General features: G+C 37.2%; 1 non-coding gene across 1 annotated transcript; it reads left to right on the top strand.

Moving 5' to 3' along the window:
* The first annotated feature begins 1,886 nt into the window (after positions 1–1,886).
* On the top strand, positions 1,887–1,960 carry TRNAN-GUU. The gene has a single exon. It is a non-coding gene; the product is annotated as a tRNA-Asn (tRNA).
* Positions 1,961–4,428: the final 2,468 nt, after the last annotated feature.

Raw genomic sequence — 4,428 nt, 5'->3', positions numbered from 1 at the left:
AACTATTTAATACTTTAATAGTTAATACAAAAATATTAAATATTAACCTAAAAAACATTTAGATTTTGAAATATTTAGGGTTATTTCGCTCAAAGTGATGTCGTTTCGAGTGAAATAACATATTTTTAAAAAAGGGAACAATAATTAATCGGCCGACTAGGCGACCTAGTCGATGCCTAGACGGCCTAGTCCGCTTAGGCAAACTAGTCGGACAACCGCCTAAACCACCGATTATGATGATACACTAGACGGCCGGTCAATGCCTAGCGCCAAAGCGCTGATTAATCGGTGCCTAGACAAGATTTTTGCAACACTGCTTTTTAGACATACTGGTTTCTTCACTTTTGAAACTTTTTTCTACTAAGGCTACAACAGTTCCACCTACTTTAACGGCGAGATGAAACTAGAGCCTAATCATTATGGGGAATACAGAAAATCTCGCCATTATATATGAACAAGGTAGAATTACACTATAATCCATAAACTATAGTTTATACACTTAACTCCATATATTAATTCTTTTTCTTCTTTTGTTATATTTTAGACCAAATAAGTGTCAAGGTGATGTCCACTATCCTACACACCATCCTTATCATTTAATAAACTACAAAGATGACATTGTTCTTGGTATATTGATTTCTCTCAACTAACCTTCAGCGATAAAAAACAATATACATTAACTTATACATTCAAATTCCGTCAAATTGATATTTTATTTACTGACTTCTTCTTACATTTCTCTAGCATGTTTTTTTGTGTACATTTCCTAACAACTCTAGCGTCTTCAGTGACACTTTAAAGCTAATTGTTGGGAATAAAAAAACTAGAGCTCTACTTCGATGCAACATTATTTATGCAACTGTGGGAGGAAATACTAACATATTTCCAAATTGATGCAAGAGATGATGTTGTATTAATCAATACATAGAACAACGTCGTACTAATGATGTTGATTGGTAACTATAATGTTGAGAATATTTATCCATGGTCGGTTGATTGACAACGTAACATGTATGATGAACTTAACTTGTTGAATGAATCATAATTATGAAAATAACACTTTATCACTCTCTTTTATTTGCAAGCATGCATATTATTATTATTATTATTATTATTATTATTATTATTATTATTATTATTATTATTTCTTAAATTTTTACGTATTAAGTAATATTATTTTATAAATAATTTGACTATAAATTGTTTAACATTATTAATGTAGTCATAAATTATCTTATCATATTATAATACAACTAAAGAATAATTACTAATCTTATCTATCTAAAAAAAATGTACACATTATGTAATTATTACTAATTTCATTACTTTTATGATTCCTAATAATTATATATTTATTTTTCTTTATTAGTGAACACTAATTACAAATAATTGTTAATTACATTTAACTTTCTAAATTATTATGTAATAATTACTACATACTAATTAACTAACTATTATGCTTTATAAATGATTAAGGAATGAATGGGGTTAACAGCAAGTATACATATACTACTACCTTTTTTTCATTATTGTTACAATATTATACACATACACGTAAATACCATCGTTTATTATCTTTAAATAATTTTTCCTAAAAAAACTAACATGCACTCTGGAAGTCCATTTTTTTCTTCATCAAACATTAATTCCATGATTTGTATCCCAGAGAAAAATTACACCCAACCTTGTTTATTATTCCTAAGATTTGTGAACCTTATATATAATGCTTAAACTTTAACAATGTGAGAATAATTTATGTAATGGAGGTTTTTTTTTTTTTTTTTTTGCTACATCGTCCTGGGTTTCTCTGAGGAAAGGGAACTCAAGTAACGATTTGCTTTGTACTATTGAGGATTAATGTAAATTTCTTCCGAATAAAATATAAAGCTAGAATAGCTCAGTTGGTTAGAGCATGTGGCTGTTAACCACAAGGTCAGAGGTTCAAGCCCTCTTTCTAGCGATAGAGATTAATAAATGCCATTAATAGAATTTTCTTTATTGCTACCCAGGAATGTACACGGGGGGTAAATCACATCTTAGTCGGCAGAGGACGATCACAGGTAGGTACTCAAACCAAGAAGACAAATAGGACCGACTCAAATCACAAATAGGACCGACTCAAATCAAGAAGGAAAAATACCAAGAAGACAAATAGGACCGACTCAAATCAAGAAGGAAAAATAGGTTGCTCATAGTTGACCAACTCAAACCAAGAAGGCAAATAAGACCGACTCAAATCAAGAAGGCAAATAGGCCGGTTGGCTCTTGAATTAATAAATGCCATTAATAGAATTTTCTTTAATGCTACCCAGGAATGTACACGGGGGGTAAATCACATCTTAGTCGGCGGAGGACGATCACAGGTAGGTACTCAAACCAAGAAGACAAATAGGACCGACTCAAATCAAGAAGGAAAAATACCAAGAAGACAAATAGGACCGACTCAAATCAAGAAGGAAAAATAGGTTGCTCATAGTTGACCAACTCAAACCAAGAAGGCAAATAGGACCGACTCAAATCAAACTCAAATCAAGAAGGCAAATAGGCCGCTTGGCTCTTGAACTAATAAATGCCTGTAATATCTTTGTATTAAATAAAACTATGTTTACAACTATGATATATTTATTCTTAGTTCTGTTTATACTTGCCCGCACTACAATTGTCAAGACTTGATTATGTGTACGCTCTTGTCCACAATCTATCACCTAAGAATCAACTGAGCTACATGTGCGAGCTAGTTCTTTTTATACTTGATTTGGTAGAGAAGTGCTAGCTTACTTATTGAGCGCACTCGTGCATTCCACTAGAGGCTATATTATGATATTTATTCCATATTAAAAATTTGGGTTATATCATGATGCTTAGATGTGTATATTATTGATGTAATATATCGGTTTGGGCCTGGCCCATATGCCCGGGGGGGGGGGGGGGGGGGGGGGGGGGGGGGGGGGGGGGGGCAAGAGTAGAAGGTGGGCTCGCAGGCCAGCCTGCATGCATAAAGGGTGGCCGCATGCGGTCTACACGCAGAAGGTGGCTGCAGGTAGCCCGCGTGCACGGAGGATAGCCGCACGCAAGGCGGGGGGCAGATACGGCATGCATGGACGTGCGAGGTGGCGGTTGCATGCGTACAAGGTGGTGGCTGCACGTACGGATGATGGTTGCATGCGTACAAGGTGGCGGCTGCGCGTACGGATGACGGTTACATGGATACAAGGTGGCGGTTGCATGTGTACAAGGTGGTGGCTGCGTGTACGGATGACGGTTGCATGCGTAGAAGGTGGCGACTGTACGTACGGAGGACGGTTGCATGGATACAAGGTGGCGGCTGCGCGCACGGGTGGCAGTTGCATGCACGCTTTTGGAGACTACGTACATGCATGCATGTGGGTGGAATGGCGGCTAGTTGCATGCATGCTGCACACGGAAGGGCAGCTGACGGAGGGCGGTGCGTATAGGAGCAGGGATCTCAGGAGAGTGCGCGACAAAATCGGTCCAGTTCGAGAAGTTGGGGGCACGTGCGGAGAGGGGAGGACACGTGTATGGTGGGAGTTGGAGGCCTCTTGGTGTCGCACACGTGGGTGGTATGCGGAAGTCCTGAGAGGGTATAAAAGGGGGTGCTGCGGTTAGTTTAGGACAGGGCAAGAAACACAAAAGACCTGGTAGCCTGGCGGTCTGAGTCTTCTCTCTCTCATAATTGGTCCAAAGATCGATTCTGAGATTATGCATGTAATTCAGGTTTCTGTCTATCCGTTTATTTCCCTTTTCTCCGTATAACTTTCCTGTACTATTGTTTCTAGGCCTGCGACATTAGGTCTGTGCGCGTTTATGTGGGCCTCGCGCCCTATCGGCAATAATAGCTCTTTTATTCAGTTCTGTATTTCCTATACTCGGTTTATGGTGGACCCGTTTTCATTAAAACCATCAATTATAATACGAAATTAAGCTATATTTGAGGAGAACAAAATATTATGAGTAAGAAGTGATTTTGTTTATCATATGGTTAATGTGTATGGCTTAGTAGGCTTCATATTATAATGTTTTTTTTCATGGTAATACAACCAGGTTATACTCCATTTTTAATCATTTTAGAAGGATCAAGATTTAAAGTTAAAGCCAAAAATTTTAATTTTAAAATATGTCCCCGAAAGAACACTGAAAGAATTACTTCATAATCATTATAGTATATATGTTAAATATATGCCTATAATAAAGACCATTCGTTGAATGTGCACAACTATAACAAATTAAAGAAATTTTTGTAAATGAATTTGATGGGGGTCATGGGGCTATCGAGTTAGGTATTCTTGAAGGTTCAATGAATAAAAACAATAAAAATAAAAAAGGTGAATCGGTGGAATTGGGCTAGAGAGAAGGAAGGAAGGAAGGAAGGTACGCCCACAAGGCTTGTGGGAAGGAGGGAATGTATGT

Source organism: Ipomoea nil, unplaced genomic scaffold (assembly GCF_001879475.1).
Source record: "Ipomoea nil cultivar Tokyo-kokei standard unplaced genomic scaffold, Asagao_1.1 scaffold2441, whole genome shotgun sequence".
Classification (NCBI taxonomy): Eukaryota; Viridiplantae; Streptophyta; class Magnoliopsida; order Solanales; family Convolvulaceae; genus Ipomoea; species Ipomoea nil.
This window is presented reverse-complemented; position numbering and strand designations above follow the sequence as displayed.